General features: G+C 31.6%; 1 pseudogene; it reads left to right on the forward strand.

Annotated features, from left to right (window-relative positions):
* The window catches only part of LOC149555685 (uncharacterized), a 97,286-nt pseudogene that overhangs the window by 19,432 nt on the left and 52,086 nt on the right, over positions 1-25,768 (forward strand).

Raw genomic sequence — 25,768 nt, forward strand, 5'->3', positions numbered from 1 at the left:
TCAAATACTTTGGAGAACTTACAAACCCACCTTTAGAGACAAGTTGATAGTTGGGAGAGAGATTTCGGACATAATTCTGATGGGGAACCCTAAGATTACCAAGGATGACCTAAAACCCCACTTTCATTTGCTTCTTTGCCCCTTGAATTAAGCTACATAGGTATGTGCTAGTGTCGTAGTAATGCTCTTTCACTAGTGATAACTGCATCTATAGGACTACTAGAGGATGTGATGACTATCCCTGTGTAGGTTGCAAGGTACAATGAGAGCATGCAAGTGTTTTAAACAGTTTTTAGAATTTAGGTGAGTGTTTTTTCTCACTTGTATGATTTTTTTTAAATCAAAAGAAAACATTAGCTATAAGAAGGATTTCATCAATCAATCATTATAGAGAACCTGAATATTTGTATGAATTCATTAGCAAAACTTAGCCAGTTATGTATAATGAAGGCTATTTGAGTGAAAAACTAGGAATTAGTGACAATAGTTTTTCATTCAATTGAATTCAGGCACAAAGGGTGGAACTTTTGGCTCTCTACTTCCATGGAAACAACAGAGAATCCATGGAATATTTTGAAGGTAAAGATTGTAGCCTTTTTCAGCTTTCTTGAACGTCTCGCTTATCTCCATGCCATGAATCATTGTTGTTAGTAATAATCAAAGGATTATTTTGAAAGCCTCTATGGTGGCTAACCTCATAAGGGATCATCTTTTGTGGTCATGTATAGATTTTGGTCAAATCCTACCAAATAATGCCTTAAATGGACCGCTCTAATTTCAGTTTCTTTTTGTTAATAGACGAGGGCCTAGTACAGGCCATCATTTAACTAGAGAATAGAACTCCTTACCAGCAATCTCATCAAGCCATTATTTACCCTCAAGTAGTAGGATCCATCAGTGAATTTTAATTATTTATATCCAATTATAGATCCTAATGAATATTACCGTTTTCTTTACAAATAATCCTCACCAGTGTGAGGTTCTAATGAAAGTTTCATAACAGATTTAATAATTTTGTATTTTACATATTGAAACAAAATGAAAATTAAAAGATTCAAGAATTAACTGCATGTAGACTTTGATAAAATACAATGATGATTTGGAATTGAGATGATGTGACTCCTTAGATCAATATGCAATTAAGGTTTAATTTGGCAACGCTTGATTGTGAAATCTTTAAAATTGTTTATAGTTATAGGTCATCAACTCAAAGGAACTCATGCATTGTATAATGGGTTATGTATCCTAAAGATGACACTAAAATGTGTCCTTCCATGTTGAAAGATGTGTCATTGAAAGGATCAGAGCCTGCAGATTTCCAAAAAATCTACACTAGTATTATAGATGAAATTAATTGGAACACCCTAACTGGCCCACTGCTCAAGTGTAGCCTTAACTCGTGCAGTCAATTTAATCACATGTCCAACAGACTGGGAGTGAAGGTGATTTGTAACAATAAAATAATTTAGGCGCAACTCATAACCCAGTACTAGCCAGTTTCATATCCTATTTTTTGGAATGCAAAAGATACTATAAGCTTATTATTTAGACCAATATCCCATTAAATGATTATATTATCCTTACTTTGATTATTTCATCATCTTTTCATAGTCTGCATCAAGTTTTAAAAAGGTTTCTAAAGAAAACAAGAGCTCTGTAGAGCTAGAGCCCCACCTTATAAAAAGGTAAGTATGACACAATGAGATATAAATGATTGCAAACAATGACAATAGTTACAAACATTGAAAATATAATATTACCAATATCAAATTAAATATTTGATAAAAGTATCCAAAATAGAAATTCAACTAAATCCTTTAAAAATAATAAATATTTTGATCTATTTTTACTTTTTTCTTAAATCAAGAACATTAAATGTTTTCATATATTTGTACTTTTTTGTAAGCACCACTCTTTAACAATGCTTATTTTTAAATTTTTTAAATTTTTTTAAACATCATTCTTGAACAATGTTTATTTATTGACTAAACACACTACATGTGCATTCCCATGGTTCTATCATAAGAACGATTGCTTACATTTAAAGAATTTTAAATGTTGTTGAATAATATTCTTATTATAATAAATTCTTGATTTTATTTATTTATTTGTATTGTTTTTCCTATTCGAGACGAATCAACAGAAAGCGAAGAAACTAAAATTGTTGTAGGAACTTTGGTGATGAATGGAATATTTGATATCATTTGAAATGTCCATTTTCATTTCTTTGTAACCCTCTCGATTTAATTTGTAAATTTGGATTGATTTTATTTTTACCAAATCTTTCTTCCTTTTTTAGATAGAAAATCTTCACATTTGCATGGTTAATTGTTCAATTCAAAACTTTGTGGCAAATTAAATGCATTTAAGTGGACTAAAAAATAAGCAAGTAAACGTAAAATTAAGGAGATAAATGCTGCAATGGATGAATGGATACACAAGTTCATATGAGGTACTTTAATGGAGGAGATAAAATTTGATGCAAGAGACATGACAATGCTTCTAAGAACTAATGCTTGGTTGTGCTGCCTGATAAGAAAACAAGGGACTGAACATTTAGCTATTTATTAGAGCATGTCCAGGCTAGCTCGGGAAAAACAAAGATGAGCCACAATGTTAAGAAAGTGTAAAAAATTACAATTGTTATAACCTCACATAAGACTCCATCTAATTAAAACAAAAACCCATACATATTAGGTACTTGCAAAGATTTTGCATACATCTAAAATGTCTATAGCACATGTTTCAAATGCAGATTTATTACTTTTACATTGCGTGCATATGATTCAAATAGAATAATTTAGTGCCTGCAATCAACTTAAATGTAGAAATAGAGAAATGGGCTAAAATAGTGCCTCCAAAGGGAGCTTTGCGATCAAAGAATGCAAAGCTATGATGTTACAGATATTTCTGTTGGAACAAATATCATTTTGACCTACATATTTAATTAAATCCCCATGGTTTAAACAAATTGAAATTATTAATATAGTAAGCCTACAATGTTATAAATAATAGATCGTGATTTTTTTGTACAAAAAGTTGAGAAATAAAACTAAACTATCATTAAATTTATCTGAACCTTCATCAGTCAGGCTAACCATAAACAGAAGATGCTATTCTTTGCTTCAAGTGTTGCCTGCAGCAAAAATCTCATCCCAGTTTTCTTCAATCTCAATTCCTCCACATGCAAGAAAACTTATTGTGCAACCAAGAAGTCTTTAATGAATGATAATACTCCTCATCATGAGGAATGAAAGGCTCTTTTATGAAAATTGTGATTCGGGCCCTTGCACCACCCATATGAACCTAAAAATGAAGTAGCTTTTTTAGATAAAATAATAATAATAGAGGATCTCTAACTTTACAATGATAACAGGTTAATGAAATTTCTCTATCTAGCCTAACATCCTCCTTTCATAAGTGATCTTTGACAAATGTTGTAGCTTGTGCCAAATACAAATTTAAGGCAATCTATTAGCATTATAGGCAAGAAGGAAAATGAATCAGTTATAGAATCATTCTTAAAAATAAGAAAAAATAATAATTATGTATTCCCTGAATACATCGTATTATTCTAATACATACCAAATTTAAAATAAGTAGAAAACACAGAATGATTGACCTAGACAAAACCACACAAAGACAAGAAACATTGATCTAGATAATACAATAAAAAAAAATGCATGACCTTCTCTTACAGCTTCTCAGAAATCTGTGAAATATTGTGTGCTCAATCTGAAAATTTTAGGATTTTCTATAATAGATGCTAGTTTCTCGATTGATGTACTCTTAGTAGATATTACTTAAGGAAAGTTAGGAGGGAAACAATTTCAAAACTTAGGATTATAACACCACTTACCAAACTACTCTTTCCTTGCTTTCCAAACAACATATCTTGTTTTACAATTAGTGTTGATGTAGACAACCACGAGTCATTGTCTACCTGGATTTTTGACTCAGAAACTTAGATTTCAATATCAATTAAAAAACTAGCCATCAAACAAATGTGCATTATACCTTTCTTTAACAAAACTAAGAAGTTATTTCCATAACTAGGATTTTAAAATCCACTAAAAAGTCAATTCATATTGTGCTAGTAGATAACTCTTTCAATTAATATTGTGATAGTACATAACCCTTTAGTATGAGGATTGCATACAACTCAACATTTACAAAACTATGAAGATATCGATGTAGTAATGACTCTAGCACTTCTACACAAACTTATTTGTTTTCGATAATAGATCTACACATGACTCTCGAGCACACTACTCTCGATATATCTCTGTAACTTAAATTGAATGCCCAATATTCAAATTAGCAAATAAACAACCCTTTTATACCAAATTCGCATACAGAATGTTAATGAGAGTATTTTGATCTAACCCAGTCACTGAAGGTTTTCGTGGTGACAAGATTCTCCAAATCTCAAAATTCTTTAGAGACTCGAGGATAATATATTATCATATGGCATTTCCATTTATAAGATGAAATATAAAAAATCTTGCAGATTAGAGGCAAGCTAGGATGTCTCACTATAGGGTTCCGCATTGCAAATATGGTGCAAGGGGCCTAATCTACCTATGGATCCAGTAGAAGACACCCACAATGCCATTATTTCCAGGGTGTTTTGTGCTCCGCGTCAAGGCATGAAACAAGTCAAATGTGGGCCTCTAAAATTCCTTCATTGACTTGCAAGATATAGATAGATCACTGCTTCACAGGTCTTTGGAGGAATGCAGATTGTTATGAATTATGTGCAAGGCATGACACTGTCTACAAAGCTCAACAATTGAGAGAATGCCAAAATGTATGATGGATATAATGCGGAGTTGAGGGAATCTATGATGTTGTAATCAGTGTTGGTTGTATAAGTTGGATCTAGGCTACAGAGAATAACTTGGGTGAAAAGAAACAACATTTAGTAGATGCTTCTACAAGAATAACACAAATGACAAAATATTTATAAAATCTTGAAAGAAAACAATGATTTATGCAATGTATTTCGTCTGAGCTGAATTAAAGCTATTTGCAGGAAAATAGATTCATTTTCATGGTAGACCCTTACCTTGTTGAGAATTCCTCTTAATGGAAGGATTGTCCTACTTTACAAGGTTACATTGAATGGTTTTCATGCAAAATGTGGAAGAGCACAATAGCCATGTGAAATGCTATAAGGTTGCTACCTGTTCATGATGTTCAACTATATGGACTATTTTAAAAAGAGACAAGTGAATTAATATGAAGCCACCATCTATCAAATAATTATAAATACGTGTATTGTTAAACAATTGTCCAAATGTTCCTAAGTAACTTTTTCTATTTTTTGCAATTGAAAAATAAAAAGAACACCGGAAAAATCAGCACTGACCAATCAGAAAATAAGAGTTAAATGACAAATTATCGGCTTTAATGAAATATTTTTACAAAATATAGGATAAAAGAATTACACATTTTTTCAAAAAATGAATTAATTAGTGAAAGCGATATGAAAACTTTAGTCTCTGCCTATAAATAGGGGGGACTAATAAAATGGTACTAAAGTAAGGCTCATCATCTACTCTAGGCTTCTCAAGATCCTCCAACAAAAGTAGCTATGATGCTTGTTTTCCAAAGGTCTTCTACTTTGTTATTTCTTATGTAGTAAAATAGTGTACTCTCAGTAGTTCCTTCTTTGAAGAGACTTTGACAAACTATTGCAGGGAGTGGAGATCAATAATTAATGGTAACCACTAGCTAAGATCCTAGTTTATGTCCTTTATATTTGACATTAATCAATATTTTGCAATTTTTTCTTATTCAATTGGCATTGATTACCTCTTTATTAATCATTTTTAGCATAATAGTTTGTGCAACTTGTCTATATTCTTTTCATTATTCAATTAAGATTAATTAATTAATAAGTTTTTATTAGATCTGGGTCATTCCTTAATTTTCCTATTGTATTACTAAATGCATTTTGCAGTAGTTCATCTCTTATCTAGAATTCTTATTTATGAAATGAAAATGTTAACTCCAAATCAGAAATGTTAGGCATAGCACCTAGATATTGAGCTATAATTTGGCATTTTCTACAAAGGGTATTTGCAAATGAAAGTTGGAACTGAACTAATAAAACCATGCTAAAATAATAAATTATAATAATAACAAATTCCAGCACAATAGTAATGAACCGTGCTACTGGCCTTTGTTGCCTTCTAACATGAAAATTGAAAATTGGCAACAAGTAAAAAAGAAGTGAACCATATATGATATTTTCATTCTTTATTGGCATGTATTGGCTAGCTAGAGCATTTATAATTATTTTATAGTTTACCTGGCTTAGGACCAGTCAGGACAATCTCTTCCATCAGTCATGAACTTATAGTTTTAACTTTCCAACATGTTAGAAATATTAATTTCTACTCTAATCCATCAATAAATGATTCTAAAAGTTTAGGTTAGGTTTAGGTTGTTAGCTATAGTAGTTTCCAGAATCTTGTAGATAATTGTCATGTCAACAAATGTCAGAGATATCTAGAGATTATAAACTTGCCTATAAAAGAAGTGTTGTGTATCCATTTTCAGTCAATCAATAAAAAGGTAATCAAATATTATGCTGCAGCACATTCATTGTGTTTCATATTTTACTATGCCTCTGCCCACCTAACAAGTGGTATCAAAGCCAAGTTAAGAAGAGGAGTTTGAAGGATTGTGAAGGATTGTGCATAAGGAGGACTATAGCAGATAAAGTTATTGTGAGATCTATTAGTTTCTTATTGCCCTATTAAGGGTTTGTTATATATGTGAATTTTGTTTATAAGTTTCTATTAGGCATGGCTTCAAGGAGTTTTCAGGCTTCAATTCCTATGTTCTCTAGAAAGAATTATGATGATTGGGCTTTTAGAATGAAACTTATATTTGATTCATATGAGTTATAGATATAATCTTAACTGGTTATGCTGAATCTATAGATGAGTCTGCTTTAAATGCTAATCAAAAGAAAAAGCTTGATGAAAATAGGCAGAAGAGTAAAAAGGATTTGCAGATTATTGGACAAGCTTTGGATGACTTAGTTCTTGGAAAAATAAAGCTAGCAGTTACAGCCAAGCAAGCTTGGGACATTCTTGAGAATTCATATGAAGGTACAAGTAAGATAAAGATTGTCAAGTTGCAAGCACTTAGAAGAGAATTTGAGAATTTACAAATGAAGGAGTCTGACTCTGTAGAGAAATTTTCAGATCATGTTATAAATGTGGTTAATCAAGTAAGGATGAATGGTGATGAACTTTCTAACTAGAAAGTTGTAGAAAAGATTTTAAGAAGTTTGCCTCCTAGATTTGATAATGTTGTGGTTGCAATTGAGCAATCTCAAGATTTAACAACATTTTCTATAGATGAGGTTTTTGGATCCTTGTATAATCATGAAGATAGGTTGAACAAGTGTAATGGTAATTCACTGGAGAATCCATTCAAAACACAACTGACAATTAGCAGAGGCAGAGGAAGAGGAAATGTTGGATTTAGAGGAAGAGGAAGAGGTAGAAATTATTTTCAAAAAGAGAAAGGAGTCCAGATTTGGGAGGAAGAAGAAATCAATACTCTTATTCAAGGGGAAGCTATAACAACCAGACATCACAAAGGTATGATAAACCAAATATTCAATGTTATTACTACAAGAAGTTTGGACATTTTTTAAATGAGTGTAAAAAGAAACAAGCTGATATGAGTAAACAAAATGCAAATTTTTGTGAGAGTAGTTTTGAGTCATTGTTCATTACTTGCAATGTAGCTCAAGAGAGCACAAATGATTTTTGGTTTTTAGATAGTGGTTGCAGCAATCATATGATAGGCAATGAAGAGTTTTTTGAAAGTTTGGATAGATCAATTAAATCTTAAGTAAAGTTGGGAAATAATGAGATAGTGGAAGTGAGTAGAAAAGGCACAATCAGTGTTATAGCAAAGCATGGTAAGAAAACTATTTATGATGTATACTTTGTACCTGGTTTGAAACATAATCTTATAAGTGTGGGGCAGCTTAGCCAAAAAGGTTATAGAGTTATTTTTGAGAAAAATTTGTGCACTATAATTGATATGCCTCCTAGTAACATGGTGATTGCAAAGGTAGAAATGACAAATAATAGAATGTTTCCACTTTGAATGAAGAGCAATATGTCTAATGAAGTTGCAGCAAGTTTCAATGTAGCAAGTCAAGATCAAACATGGATATGGCACTTGAGGTATGGTCATCTAAATCTTAAAGGATTATCTTTATTGCAAAGAAAGGAAATGGTAAGAGGCTTACCCCCAATTGAAGCATCAGTAAGTTCATGTGAATGTTGTATTTTGGCTAAACATCATAGAGAGAGTTTTCCAAAAGGGATGTCATATAGAGCAAGAGCACCTCTAGAAATTGTACATTCAGATATATGTGGTCCAATGAAAATGCCATCATTAAGGGGAAGCATTTATTTCTTAACATTTATTGATGACTTTACTAGAAAGACATGGGTTTACTTTCTTAAATACAAATCTAAAACTTTTGGAGAATTTAAAGAATTTAGGGCTTTTGTTGAGAAACAAAGTGGTTTACCTATCAAGGTATTGAGATCAGATAGAGGAGGAGAGTATAAGTCAAATGAATTTTTAGATTATTGCAGGGATCATGGAATCAAAAAACAATTTACTACCAGTTACACACCACAACAAAATGGTGTTGCAGAGAGAAAAAAATAGGGCAATAATGGAGATGGCAAGGAGCATGTTGAAAGGTAAAAAATCTTCCTAATGAGTATTGGGCTGAGGTAGTTTCTTGTGCTATTTATATTTTGAATAGGAGTCCAACAAATATTGTGAGGGACATGGTTCCAGAGCAAGCATGGAGTGGTAAGATTCATAGTGTTTCTCATCTCAAAGTTTTTGGTTGTATTGCATATACACATGTTTGTAAAGAAACTAGAAGTAAGTTAGATGATAAGAGTGAGAAATGCATTTTTGTTGGCTATGATGAGCAATCTAAGGCATATAGGTTGTTTAATCCTAGCACTAGAAAATTCATTGTGAGTAGGGATGTTGTATTTAAAGAGGATGAAGCTTGGGATGAAAATATAAATACAAATGTTACAGGTGCTGGAACAATATCATATGATGAGAAGGATAAAAAGGATCATGAAAATCAAGAAGATCAACCAAGTGAGCAAGAAGGAACTCCACCACAAAGTCCACAAGAAGATCAATTAGAAAATGAAGTTGAGCATGGAGAATCTTCAAATTCACAAGTAATAATTCAAACCCTATACTTGCACAACTGAGATCAAGCAAGAAAACTAGAAGGTTGAATGAGATTTATGATCAAGGAAGTAAATTAGATTTGTAATCAAATTTTTCTTTATTTACTCAAGATCCTATATATTTTGAAGATGCAATTAAGGAAGAACATTGGATTAATGCAATGAATGATGAAATAGAATCAATTGAGAGAAATGATACATGGGAATTAGTTGATTTTCCTAAGAACAAAGATTGCATTGGTGTAAAATGGGTTTATAAGACTAATTTTAAAGCTAATGGAGATGTAGACAAATATAAGGCAAGGTTAGTTCCTAAGGGATTTTCACAAGAATATGGGGTTGACTATAATGAGACATTTGCACCTGTAGCAAGACTTGATACTGTTAGAATAGTATTGGCAATTGTAGCTCAAAACAAATAGATGGTTCACCAAATGGACATCAAACTAGCATTTTTGAATGGATATTTGGATGAAGAAGTCTATGTGCAAAAACCACTAGGATATGAAATAAGAGGACATTAAGACAAAGTTTATAAGTTGAAGAAGACACTCTATGGATTGAAGTAAGCTCCAAGAGTCTGGTACAGCAGAATAGATTCATACATGATGGAGCATGGATTCAAGAGAAGCACCAATGTACCTACATTATATACCAAGATAAATGAGCAAGGTCAAATTTTGATTGTTTGTTTATATGTTGATGATTTGATCTTGATAGGTAATCTATCTATTGACATGTTTAAATCAGCAATGAAAAGAGAATTTGAAATGACAGATCTAGGATTGATGAAATATTTTCTTGGCATTAAGTTACTCAAAATGATAAAGGAATTTTTATTTGTCAAAGTAAATATGCAAAAGATATTTTAAAAAGATTTAGATTGATAAATTGTAGTCCAGTTTCTACACTTGTGGTAGTAGGCACCATATTAAACAGAGAAGATACTAAGAAAGATTTTGATTCAACTATATTTAGAAGATTGGCTAGTAGTTTGATGTATCTCACTACTACTAGACCAGACATTATGTATGGAGTGAGTTTAATCTCTAGATTCATGGATTCACCAAAGACCTCACATTGGTAGGTAGGAAAACAGATTTTGAGATATATTGTAGGAACTATGAATCATGGCATGTTGTATTCTACTTTAGATAATGTTCAGTTAGTTGGATATATAGATAGTGATTTTGCAGGAATTACTGAGGATAGAAGGAGCACATCTGGATATGCATTTCATCTTGGGATAGGTGTTGTAGCTTGGGCATCAAAGAAGCAACCTATAGTAACTCTCTCATCAGCTGAAGCAGAGTATGTAGCAGGAACAACAACAACATGTCAAGTAGTATGGATGTGAAGGTTTTTGAAAGACTTAATGCAAGCTCAAGATGGACCTACTACAATCTATTGTGATAACAAGTCTATTATTGCACTTTCAAAGAACCATATGTTTCACAAGAGGAAAAAGCACATTGACACAAGGTATCACTTCATTAGAGAGTTGGCTAATAGTAGAGAAATTAATCTACAACATTGTAGATCAGACGAGCAACTTGCAGATATCTTCACCAAGGCCTTACCACAAGTACAGTTTGAAATTTTCAACGAGGCTCTGAGAATTGTAAATATTAAATAATTTTTGCAATAGTTGATAGTAGAAATTAGGGGGGAGTGTTAGAAATATTAATTTCTACTCTAATCCATCAATAAAGGATTCTAGAAGTTTAGGTTAGGTTTAGGTTGTCGGCTATAGCAGTTTCTAGAATCTTGTAGATAATTGTCATGTCAGAAAATGTTAGAGATTTCTATAGATTGTAAACTTGCCTATAAAGGAGTGTTGTGTATCCATTTCTAGTCAATCAATAAAAAGGTAATCAAATATTGTGTCACAGCACATTCATTGTGTTTCATATTTTACTGTGCCTCTGCCCACCTAACAAACATTAGGTAGCCCACAATTTCTACATGTAAAGGAAGCTTCTCATAACCATCCTTATTTGTATTGTCCTCTCGTTAAATGTATTTTGTCAAGGTGAAAAAATGTAGTTGAGTTAGATAAAGAAAGGTTACCATCAATTAAAGATAATAATTCTATTTATGTGATCTCTACAATTATATCCTCTAATTAAGGAAGAATAGACCATTAAGCCATGACCTCTCAATTTCAACGGATATTGGAATAGGATTCCTAAAAAATAAACTATGAGTTTCTTTATGATGTCATGAGAACCACTGGTATCATCATAAATTGTTTCAAATTTATTCATTTTTTAAATATAGATGTAAAAGCATTCAACTACATTTGTTGTTGATCTTGAAGTTCTTGCAAGAGAATTTCCTAATGTTTATACCAAATATAGACCTATAGAGTCCAATACATGTTGAATCATAAATCTACCAATTTTTCAAATCCCAAATGTATTAAAGGAAAGGGCTTATATTCCCTTTATTAGCCTATTGTAAAAATATGATTTTCCTCCATTTGACTTTCGAATGAGAAATATTGTTGGAACTTGGATGTATCTTAACTTAAACTCTATCATATGAGAACTATATAGTTGGACTGAATCAGTAGAATAGTAATTCATCTGTTGCAAACTATTAAAATCAATTTGTTGAATCAATTTGTCTAGAACTAACTTTTCTATTGACATATTTTCAAAATTAGTAACCACATTGACTTATATTGTGTTTGATATGATTTTTTTTGAGAAGGGAAAATAATTGAATGATTACCTCAAGAGAGCAATGTTTCTTATAAATAAATTATAAGACTTTTTAAAATAGAAATAATTAAAAAGTGAAACAAAATAAAGTTACTAAATTAAATAAACTTATTTTAAACAACTAATATTTCTATTTATGTAACAATAAAACTTTAATAATTTTGGAATGAGAGGGTCATTCCAAAATCTTAATTTAAATAGGAAACAAAATAGAAATTTGTGGGTTATAAACCATTTATGCAGAAAAAATTAGGGTGACACTATGGTTTTTTCTATTAGCTATAGAGAGATCAAAAAGAGAAATACACAGTTCACTGAGAATCAAAAAAGAGGCACAACCTCACTCTAAATCCAAAGTAGCAACTACACAACTAGAATAGGCCATATATAAAAAGAACATAACATAAAAAATAGAGGAACTAGTGCAAAATATCAAAATAAGTATCCACCCATGTGGTCCAACTGAGTGGGCCTTCGATCCAAACAATATTCTTTCGCTCCTAGGTCTAGAACAACATAATGATCTCCTCCTTTCTGGCATTATGATTCATCCTAATCACTTGGTTCAGTCTCTAGCATGTGTGCTCAAACATTCACAAATCATCAAGAGTCCTTTTCCATTGATAGCCATGCTTAAGCTTGTAAAAGAAGAAAACAACTTGTTCATCTTTGAGAAACCCTTTTAGCTTATCCTTTTCAATCATCATGGTAGTTTTAATTTGCAAGAAGATTTTAAAATATGTGAGTTTATGATAAAACTCAGTAAGAACCCTTGGCTTACCTTGATATTTTTCCTCATTCCTACATTTCTAGATCTGCCAAAGAATGTTAGAAGACACCATGTTCTAGAAAAAATTAGCATCCTTACTAAGACCTTTAATGTGACCAGTAACAATTTCAATTATATTCACATTAATAGGATAAAAAATACCCAAATGGCTCCATATTTCTTTAGAAAAGAGGCAATTAAACAAGATATGTCTACTAGAATCAGGAAACCTACATATATTACATATATCATAATGTTGATTATCTCTATTAATTGGAAGTCTATCAAGTAACATCAATCATTTAAAACATTGAATTTTTGGCTCAACGGGACTTCTCCAAATAGTGTCCAGAAACTTATTCCAAGTTTTATTATAAAAAAAATAGTACCAGACTTTGTTAATATGAACAATAATATCTTCATTGTGATAAATGATCTTGTAAATATTCTTAGCTTTAAGCTTGTCTAAGACAATTCCACCTGGCCATTTACATTTAAGATGTCTATAAGAATCAACATGGGAGACAGAAGGAAGGTCTTTAGAAGCTTGTAATATTAAGTTATAAGTCTTTTTATGAGACTAAGGTAAATTAAACTTATTCTTGAGATCTTCCCAAGGAATAAGTGTATCATGTTCAAAAATATTAGCAAATTGAGTAATACTAGATTTAGCCCAGGACTTGGTAGAACAACCCTAGTAGAGAGCTAGGGGTTTGTCATTCATACTCAAATTCCACAAAATGGATCTCTCACCATGAAGTTGATTATCATTATAAAAATCCTTATTGGTGATAAATCTCTTGACATGGTCCCAAGCATGCCAAATAGATTTGAAGATGGTAGGACCTTGAGCAATAACCAAGAATTTACCAACAATAAGGTCATAGAAAGGGAGATTCTTCCAAATCTAGCATTCTTGGGAAAACCTCTCTCAGTGTTGTGTGTAACAAGAACTTTCCAAGGACTATCACCCTCCAAAGATTGAAGAATCCACTTGGCAGAAAAAGCTATACCTTGTAATGTAAGATCTTTTAGCCCTAGCCCTCCCAAGGTCTTATTAGTATGACACCAATCCCATTTAATAGCATGAGTTTTTGTTTTGCCCTTGCCATCAGACCAGAGAAAATGTCTGATAGCCTTTTGAATTTCAACAATTTGGTAATTGTTGAACATCCAAGTAGAAGAATAATAAATACTATAAGAAGACAATAACTTTTGAAAAACTTGAATTCTCCCAACAAGAGATAAGGATCTTTTATGATATTTATTAACTTTGTTCTCAACCTTAGCCTTAACCCAAGCCCACATGTCCTTAAGAGAACAATAAACTGAGTAGGGTATACCAAGATACTTGACAATTTTATTAGGACCTCCCCATTGAAAGTTGTGTTGAAAGAACCTTTCATTAGGTTGATCATCTCAACCCAAGAAAATAGATTTAGCCTGAGAAATGTGAGCACCCGAAATAGTACAAAACAAATACAACCTAGTTTGTATATTTTTAAGGCTATTATTAGTGAGCTCAAAAAATAGAGCAGTGTCATCAGTAAAGTGGCTATTTATAAGCTTATCATTATTAGGAAGGTACAAACCTCTAACTTCTAGGGAAAGGGTGTTATCTCTAAGAATATAGTACAATACTTCAGCATCAATAACAAATAAAGCAGGAGCCAAATGGGTAGCCTTTCCTAATAGACTGACCAAGAGGGAAAGGGTCAAAGAGAGATCCATTAATTTGAATCTAAACACAAGCATCTTTCAAAAGAGTTTGAATAGCATTACATAAATAAGGAGGAAAACCAAAAGATTGCAACATCATAATGATAAACTTCCACTCAACTCTATCATAAGCTTTCTCAAAATCAAGGAGGAGCAAAACAGAGTTCTGATATGAATATTTAGCCCAATCCATGGCTTCCCAAGTAGTGATAAGATTGTCCAAAATGTATCTACCTTTAATAAAACTCATTTGAGTATTACTAACAAACTTAGGGAGAATATGAACCAATCTAAAGGCTAAAACTTTCACTAATATTTTATAAGACATATTAAGGAGACTAATAGGTCTCCAGTTCTTGATAAGAGTCTTATCCCATTCTTTAGGAAGGAGTTTAATAATAGCCCTATTGATCTCAAGCCTGAGTAAGCTAGCATAGAAGGCCTCATTATACAGATTGAACATATCTTTACTAATCCAACTAAGATTGGCCTTATAAAATTCAATAGGAAGCCCATCATGCTCAGGAGCCATGTCATCCTTAAGGGCTTTCATAGCCCCTCTAATCTCATGAATAGATATAGGATTAGAGAGAGAAGTTTCATCATTAGAGTCTAGTTTAATAGGAATAATAGGTTTGCATTTTATTCTAATTTCATCAGCCTCTAGAGAATTTTCAAATGAGAAAATTTTACTATAGTACTGAGAAAAAGCCAAAGTAATGCTTTCAAGGTCTAAAATTTCTTGATTGTTAATAACACGTTTATCAATAGACTCTTTAATTTGATTCTACTTAAGAAGGTTAAAGAAAAACTTAGACCCATGATCCCCATGCTGAAGCCAATTGACCCCAAATCAAATTTTAGCTCCTTGAATTTTTGTTTTTTGTTGCTTACTCAAGGCATCTTTGATTAAAATCACCTAGTTCATGAGATCCAGATTGGAGGGGTCAGCCTAAACATTATATTTAGCATTTTGAAGTTCAAAGTAGAGATTTTTTTAGTGAATCTATAATCTTTGGCACACTTTTGACCTATGGTTTGAAGAAAACATTTCCAAGCAGGAAGATTGGCCTTCCACCTGTCAATCATGGAAAACTACTTAAGATTAAAATAATTGTTGTTTCTAATTATTTGAATGGCACAAAGAGCATCTTCATCCTAAAGAAGTTTAGAATTTAACAAGAATTTGGTAAAGGTGGGTTTATGTAGAACAAGCATAGAATTAATATTAATACGGGTGAAGATAGGATGATGATCAGATAGGTTGGTGGCAGTGACCAAGACAATGTTACCTTTACTATTAGGAAGAAAAGAGAAATAATCCTTATTACAATAAAAATGATCTAATCTAGAATTCATCCTAGATTGACCTTGTTGGAAATTGCACCAGGTGTGCCATATTCCAAAATGTGCATCCTTATTATTAGCAAGTCGATCAAACAAGTTTTTTGAGTTTATAAATTTAGAACAATGCATATTTTCATAATCTTTCCATCTGAATGGATTGCCACCAATTTTTATCAATTTGGTACTCAACCATGTTGAAATCTCCTCCAAAAAGCCAAGATATATCAAGAAGAGTGGATAATTAGTTCCAAAGGGGGATTCTGTCTTTAGTATCATTAGGAGAATAAATAGAACAAAAAAAATAGGATTATTATTAATGTTCATGATAAACTAGATAGTCCTTTGACATGAAGAGACACCATTTTTAAAGATGAGCATCCCCCATTTGGGATTAACGAGGACAAGAATTCCTCCTTTACCCCTGATGTGATTAGTGAAAAAATTAATAGCATCTTTCCAGATAAAATTAAGGTTGGTTTCAAGATTGAAACCAGTAGCTTTAATTTCTTGCATCATAAATAAATCAATAGCGTTAAAAGAATTTAATAAACACTTAACAACATACTTTCTATCTGAAGACTCAAGCCTCCTAACATTCCAAGATAAACAATTCATTGAGACACATTGATAGGGGTATGGCATGCATCTTCAATAGACATTATGGGACTACTGGAGTTATCCCCAAATTTCTTAACTATAGGTTTTTTTTTTACCCAGGTGGCCTCCCATGTCTTTTTGTGGTAAGGGTATCTGATCTGGGAGCCTCATCAGAGTCAGACGATTCCATATCCATGTTAAGCACATTCTAAGACAACTTGGTAGTAACAATAATTTTCAAATCATATTCATCATCAATTTCCTTAAAAAATTTGGGTGGTAACTTTTGAGGATTCAAAATGGGTTTAACAATTTTAGTAATAGGGGTAGGATACTCAATCATATCGATACACGAAGAAGGAGCAATGGTAAGAGGAGTAGTAGGTTTACCATTAGGATTCTTAGGTTTAGGGTTACCAAAGGTATTCCCCTTCCTCTTCTTCCTATTCCTAACCACTATAAAGCCTTCATCAAGATAAGGCCCCAACACCATCTCTAGGGGAGGTAATAGAAGCAAATTGGAAGGAGGTGCATTCTGGGCAACAAAAAAGGTGTCAAGAATTTTCTTAGCAAGATGACTAGTAGATGATGAAATAGCAGAGGGGTTAACTAACAATATGGAGTTGGATGGAGGAATAGGGCTACTAGTGGATTTAGTAGAAGACATTTTGATAATTGGGCAATCTCTTCTGTGATGACCCACTTTCCTACACAGAAAGCAAGCACTTAAGCCACCTAAAATTTTGATAGGGCAAAAAAAATTCTCATTTAAAACATTAATAGTAATATCAAAAGCGATTTCTTTTCTAGGAAGTAGCAAGATGAGAAGCCTAGTATCCATGTGGGGAACAAGTCTAACCATGTCATCCATCCAGATAGTTTTGCCCAAGGGTTCCAATAACTATGATAGAAAATGCCATAGAAAGGGAGGGATATTTTTCGCAAGTATCCATTTAGGAGCTTAAAGAGCTAGAACTTCCTCATGGATGGCTTCAGGGGTCCAAGCCAAAGTGTGAAAAGAGGTCAACCCTAGTGACCAGTACTATTTTTTCAGAACTTCTTTTTGGGCCTCTTGATTAGCAAAAAAGATAACAAATAAGCCTTTTTGAATTTTTCTAAAAATGATATGTGAAACCCTAACTTAATGTTCTAGAAATTATGGAACCAATCAACCAGAAACTTATGAGGAGGGCACTTATCAATTTCAACCTCAACAAAAAATATAGCAGTGTCATTAAGTCTATTTTTCTATTTAACAATTTTGGTAATCATTTCTGAATTAGGAGTCAAGGAAAAGGGTACCGAGGAAGCCAAAGGATTCTTACCATCATGGGCAGCCTCATTATGCTCAAGACCTGCAACAAAAAACCTTGCTTTAGTGTCGATGACCCTAGTCAAATGAGCAACTACCTTCAAAAATGTTCTAGCTTTGAAGGTAGTGTTAGAAGCAAAAGTAAGACTGCCATTAAAATTGGCAATAATAACTTCTTGTGTTGAAAACAACATTATATAGTGATAGGTATTAAATGCCAAATTTTACTTTAAATTTTTAGAAATACTAAAATTTTACTTGTTAAATGCAAAATGTTCTTCCATTATGAATTTTTCTCCTACAATACCATACAGATATGTATTGGTTAAATCAGTCCACCTTAACAAAATAACAAAATTCTTGCTACCTAAGACTGGTAATCCCATCCTGAATTTCTCTTACTAAGGGAAAATTAAACAAATATTTTAGACTGTGGCAAAAAAAAAAAGTATTTGACAAATCATGTGTGTCCACCTAGATCTCAAAGTTTGAAACTAGGTAAGTTATATAAGACTTTAATATAATTTTCACACCATACATGATCTATATGAGAAAAAAGGATAGAATAAAGTTTAAGCATAGAACTATTGAAGCTCTCCATTAGCTAAAAAATGAAACATTTTTAATGGAGTTATTATTTCTCTCATAGCGGATATACACATTGCAAGTACAAGGTCTCCAATACATTGCAAAAAAAAGAAAAGGGAAAGCATGTACCCATTATCAAATCAAATGGTTTGTCAATTAGATCATCTAAATAATATGTTGGCCAATCATGTTGTCAATTACTATCACTTTGATCCATAAAAGATGAATAAATAAAAATGTGTCTATCACATATTAGTTTATGTTATTGCACTAAAAATGGGTGGAAGAATGTTCTTTGATCTATTAGAGTAGATTATATTTTAAAACTATTTTTGGGTGATCAACATTAAGTTTTTAGAAACAAAAATCAACTTGTCATTTGTGAAGGGCAATCAAGTTTCCAGCATTAAAGATAACATCTTAGTAGTATGGTTTGTTAGGATCCAAGAATTGCGAGAACCATGAGAAGTGATCTATGTGCTCCAGAGGTTCTACATCATTTACAAACTTTTTTCCTGCCATAATTTATGCTCTCCAAATCTTGTCATAGCCACATTATTCCTTTTAGCTAGCTGCAACTTATATTAGTCATGGCCCTATAATTTTTGGAGGTCCTATCAGTATTGTATTAGGTATTTGGTAAGTGGGTTCAACCCAAGAAGAGTTGCACCCCTCATCATGCATTTTGTACTAGCATTTGGAAGGTTTTACCATGTTGAATCAAAGGTAAAGACTACTCGAAGTCCACTAGATGATTTATTGGTGTTGTAACGAGTAATTTGGCACATTATTTTATATTGTAGTGTTTTGAATGTGTTCATTTGACTATGTTTAGCTTATAGGCTATTACAATAGAGAAACCTTCTGATAGTGTTAAATTCCTCACCCTAGGAGGAAGGAAAAAGTGATGTTGGTAAAATATTGCTGATGGAGAAACCATCATATTGGGAGATATGTTTGTGAGTGTCTCTTCATGTCAACTTTTCTACAAAGAAGAAAGAAAAATGGGGAAAATTTGGCTATTTAGGGTCTTATGCGGTGATACTACTATTCAAATTTGTGCATTTTCTTGTCATAGATCTAAAGAAATTAAAGGTATCTAAAAATAGGCTTTCATGAAATTTCTTTTATGCCTATTTTAAAATTTTATTTGTTTAGTGTTGTCACACATTTGATTGAAAATGATTTATTGTTATTTCATGCATGACACTCTTTTCTAGATAATATAGAAGCATCTAGTACTAGGATTTATGTGGGGAGTTTGCATTTGATGTGGTGTGATGAAACCAAATTTAGATTCAGATGATCAAACTAGAATTGCTCTTAAATATATTCATAAGGTATCCATTTTATGAAAGCCAATTGCTATTGGAATTACTTTAGAATAACTAAGAGAGGGATGAATCAGTTATCCAAGGTCTAGATGTACTAATAAAAAAATTCATAGCTTAGTGAACCAATAAAAAATTCATACTCATGCATATATTCAAATGAATATGCAATCACTTAAAACTTGTAGCTTATTGTTAAATCAATTTGCAAAAATGTACAGTCTGAAACATAACAGATTCATTAAAACATGCCACACAATGATTTACTTGGAAACCCAATTTGGGAAAAACCACTAGTAACATGCTACTCTATTTTCACTCTTCTAAAGTGATGTCCTATGAAAGGCCAACCCTGTTAAAGGTTACAATACACACTATTAAATGTGACCATGTTAAAGGATTTCAATCACCCTGTTAGAAGTGAGCCTTGTTAGAGGACTTTAGGCCATTCACTTAGAATGCCACCTTGTTAAAGAATTTACTAATGACTATTAGGTCAACCTTAATCCAAAGGATTTACCATAGACTGATACAATTATTAGAGAGTAACAATAGAGCTTTGATCTAATACAACTTACAACTTCTCTTGTAGATTACAGATCTCTATTTAGTCCTCCATTCTACTTAGCCTTCACACTTTGCAACATTGATAGCTTGTTTACCCTTCAAGCATTCATCTCCTTAAGCCTTCTTGATTAACATGCCATTACAAGCTCTTCTCTTAGGTCACTTGAGGAAGCAAGACCCCTTTGACCTCTTGCCTTCCTTGGGTTCTCAAATATGACAACCTTTCTTCATGACCAACCATTCTTATAAATAGGAAATTAAGATATTCTGTAGCTCATTCTACCTCATCCAAATTAGGGTTAAGATGGGTTAGGTAGGATACACTGTATCTACCCCATATCTTATCTATTCTAGAACCTTCCTCCAGAATCCACTTTGAATTCACCGTAAAATGGTTTACCTAGAATTTTGTGCCACTAGCTCATCATCCTTATCTTCCACTTGGTTCAAAAATTCCAAGAAAACAAACTTGTTAGCTTAGATTCATCGAATTCATGATCTTAGAAATAATGTAGCAACTTGGCATTATCAAACTTATGATGCTTAGCATGAACTGTGTTGCTTAGCATCCACTACAAAATCACTCAACATCAAATAAAGTTTACTGGTGCTTGGCATGCACTAAAATTTACTCAGCACTAACTAACTTCCTCAGCATCCATTATAATTTGCATTTACTCAGCTCCAACTAATTTTTTGCTTGGCTTGCACTAACTTTTCTCGGCACCTACTATCCACTCAATCAAGCTTGGAACACAAACTCTGTATCACATGTTCTTCTAAACTTTCTAACTGTAGCCAACATTTTTAACCTCAAGTAGATAATCAATGCATCATTTTACCACTATCTTAATTGATCCTTGTACTTCGTTACATAAGCATAAATCAACCTTTCCTCTAGGTGTTGTTGTTACATCTTATTGATCAAATCCACCTTATCAATCAACTAAGTGATAGTACTTGAATCTATAAGCAATTGGCTTACCAACAAATAGAAGGTTTGACATCAATGACAAAACAATAATTGAAACATATAACAATCTCCCTCATAACAATAATCTATTCAATCAAATTTCAACAATTGCATGATTTAATTATTTGTTCAATTTCTTGAATTGTGACTCAGTTATTAAAAAACAACCTCTTCTTAAATTGTTTTACAAATTGATTGTCTATAGACAATACAACTACTCTTAAATTTTCCTTGTATAATTCCTTACATTTATCTTTCAGCAAATAAAATTCAATTATATGTTTCTGTAACTGAAACCATTTCATATGTAAATATCTTTTAGGATTTTGAGCTCACAGATAGAGAAGTTGCATGATTATGTGATAATGATCTAAAGAAGTTACTACAAAAAAAAAACTCTATTTAGTGTTGGATCTAGATCACACATTGCTCAATTCGACTCTTTTCTTTTAAGTCCCCCATGAAGAGGCAACATATGTCACATCAACTTACTTAAAGGGCAGATCAAATGTTGAATAAGGTGTGCTAGTTAGTTGGTTAGCTAGATAATTTTTTAAATATCATTTTAATCTTTGAAATGATTTCTTCTCTAGTTGTAAGGACTCGTCCTTTAGTTACATATTCCCTTTCCTTGATTACACCTTTTTATGTCTATTAGCAACTCTAATTACATGGGGAAGATTGATACTTGGCTTTAGAAAATAACATTATGCTCAAATAATTATAGAAATGTTAAATACTATAATGTGCATAACTTGAACTACTTGGTAACAAAACCCCCCTTCAGAATCTGGCTATGAAGCATGTGTGATAGCCTCTACCAATTAAACTTTATTGTTGAAAACATATCCCAACTATGATTCAAGAATGTGTATATTTATTCTACTTAAAATACTAGGATGGACAGATGCATGCTGAAATGCTATATTGACTAAACAAGATTCATATGCTATAGGTATATTCAACCAGCTCATGAACTCAAGAGTAGCAGAAAGACCGCCTCCAACTATATACGATCCAATCAATGCCTCAACAGAGGCTATGATTTTAGCACATCCACCAATGGCCTTGGTCACAAATTTTTCCCACTTTGAGGACTTTGTGTTCCATGTCAACAATACCCTTTATAGATCCTTCAATCATTTTTCCATCACAGTGATAGTGAATGATTTTTTTGTAGTGTGTCCCAGGAGCAATGCACCAGCTAGGATTGAATGGTTCATCTCTAATATACCCTTGTAAATACAACACAAATAAAAAATTAACAATAAGAAACATGAAGGGAGGAAAGGGCTTCCAAAGCATCTTTAGACCTCCTTAATTATAGCTTTAGCAACAATAAACAATTGAAACCAAAGTGCAATGCTCATTTAAATTATAAAAATGATTGTAAGCATCAATAAGTCAAAGTTTATATAAAGTAGACCAGTAGTAAGTTACAAGAACAATTTTAAAGTAAATATAACAAAGCCAGCCCTATATACACTCCAAATATAACATCAACTACTAAAATTATAACAAAATGGACAAAGCAAAAATTAACCATAATGACTATTGCCATAGTATGGAAATGAAAATGAACCCCTACAACATAAGTTTTGGTAACAAATATATATATATATATATATATATATATATATATATATATATATATATATATATAGAATATGGAGTAAATAGATAACCCTTCATCCTATCATCCAAGATAATTTAAAATCGGTCGCTTACATCAAATCTATAAAATTTTAAATAGAACTTGGTATTTATAAACTCCATTTTTTATTTACTACATCTCTCAAATGAAATTTAATATTGATATAATACATTAAATATAAATGGTATTAAATGTTCAACTAATATGCAAGATGGGAAATCTTCATTGAAGATTTTACTATGACAAGAATAACATATTTTTAATGAAACTATTTTCAAGTGATACTGCATGTAACCAATTGTGCCTCACTGGAGAATATGTGAATACAAATAATTCCTAATATCTCATAGAAAAGATCGTATTTATTGTTCTATCCTTGCAAAGAACACTTTAAATTCATCAAGATCTTTATGCACCATTTGTTAGATGTATCACTTATGGCTTAAATAAATCTATGATCACACACGCGCGCGCGCACACACACACACACATATATATATACATATATTATTATATTATTATATCTATAATATTAAAATATTGACTTGGGATAAGATTATAATTATAATTTAATATTTTATTTTAATTCTATTCATCATCTTAAAATAGATGATTCATAATATTATGGTATATGTTACTTCTTAATCATATTTTTAGTAATAAATTATATTATGTAATATTATTAACAATATTTTCTTTCTTTATTATAATAATATTTGATAGTATATTATTATTTATTTTATTAACATGATTATTCTTATGATTATGATTATATTTAATTTAATTTTTTTGTTTAACTTTGGATTTTGGCTTTATTATTATTCAAATCTAACTTTGAAAAGGGGACATTACATTATAGTCAAGGATATGAAGTTTATGGTTACAATCAACCATCTCAAGATCCATCAATATATGGTTCTATGACTTATCCTATAATTGGGGTTATCAATAGATGAAGCATAGTCATTGCCTAAAAAACTTTACTAGCCCATTATTTCCTTTTGTTATAGGTTTTGTTAAGAAATTTATCATAAACATATTATTTAGTTCTTTGTTACATATATGAATTGGTACATCTTTTCCTATTACTAGGAATAATTTAATTATAGATCATTGATAAAAACTTTCTTTTCATGTGCCTTATTTTTATCAAATTCCTAATTTTATGTTGTTTGTAGACTAAGGCTCAATAAATCTCAACATTGGAGTAATCAAAACTTTTAGTACCCACTTGAACATAAGGAAGAGGAAATATTTGATCCTTTGGCACCTCCATATGTTAAAAATTGAGTATTTCAATTGATTGTATTTCTTAGTTTTAATAGATGTAAATTTTTAATGGGGTTTGATGTTTTTATTTAATGTAAAGGTCTATTTTCTGACATAAATTGCATAATCATTTATATCTTTTTTTTCAGTGGTTAGCACAAGAAACAATACTTGTGTGTGGCCAAAGTGCTCCAAATTATATTGTATAAGAGTCTATCACTACAATAATTTAGAGAAGTGTAATTTACATGAAATATAATTTTAAAATTATTGAATAGAAGAATTTAAAATTGTTGAATTGTTATTGATAAAGATTTAGATTATTATTTTTCATAATAACTAAAAATTTTGTTCTATGAGAATAGTATATCATGTTACAGTGACCATGATCATGGTAGATCTAATGTTGGAAAGACAAATTTGTCAAATTTTTGCATTATTCTTTAAAGGGTACTACCTCAATGGAAAAGCACCTACTTTATAAGTAGGAGGATGGTGGTTCAATTCCATCATGCCCTAATATGACTAAATTAATGATTAAATAAACTACCAAATATATTACCAAATGTACTACCATATATACTACCAAATATACCACCAAATAAAATACCAATTATACTACCATACATACAACCCAAATAACTACCAAATATACTACCCAAAAAACTAACAAGTAACAATAATAAATGACTAAATCAACAACCTAATCAATGATTAAAATAGTTAAGTCATAAATTTGGTTGGGAGATAATGTTGGGAAATAAACTACCATTGGTCACCTTATCAAAATTAGCGACATATCTACAAATTTTAGTAGTTTATTTAGTAATATATTGGTGTTTTTGTGCTAGTGTTCCCTGCTAGCCAAGTATAAATCTTGAATACTTGAGAGTTTTGAATTAATAGTTATTTCTTGGAAACTAATTAAGTTTTTATCTATTGAAAGTTAAGCCATCAAACAATAAACATATTCATTAAGGAAGGCAATTAGAATAATAAAATGACTTAGAAATTCATGAATCCAAGGAAAACTATAGTAGAAGGAACAAAGATTTTTTTATCTATATCTTTATTCCAACTACACATTCAAATCTATGACAGTGTCATAAGGGTCATTTGGGGTAGTATGCTCCAAATTAATGTTATCTATATTCTCCCAACTACCCACTAGATCATCAGACATGAATTCTTCAATACAAGTATTGTTGTGTGCAGATCTTATGTGATGAAAATTCATAAGAAAGGTTAACATTCCTTTGGATGGTAGATTTCCACCTCCTAAACCATTTTACATTAGCAGTCACCACTAGGGGAAAGAGTGGGATATCTTGTCGATTGTTGAGATTCCCTAAATAATCCTTGGACTTAGGTACTAGGCAATCCTCCAAGATGTTTTCTATCACTAACTCTAGATTGCTTAAAAATTTAGCCTTGAATAGTGTCCTACATAGGAGATCTATATTATGTTTATCAAACTCCTGCACTGAATAGACAAGGGCTAAAAACATAGAAGAAATGTTAGATAGCACTTTTTATCTACCAGAATTGTGAATAAATTCTTTGCCCAAAATATGGTATATTGTCCTCACTATGAGGAAGTATGAGGAGAGTAACATATCCCTAATCATCTCTCCAGTTATTGGACTG

This window comes from Cupressus sempervirens, chromosome 5, assembly GCF_028749045.1.
Source record: "Cupressus sempervirens isolate cs-2001-9-10 chromosome 5, ASM2874904v1, whole genome shotgun sequence".
NCBI lineage: Eukaryota > Viridiplantae > Streptophyta > Pinopsida > Cupressales > Cupressaceae > Cupressus > Cupressus sempervirens.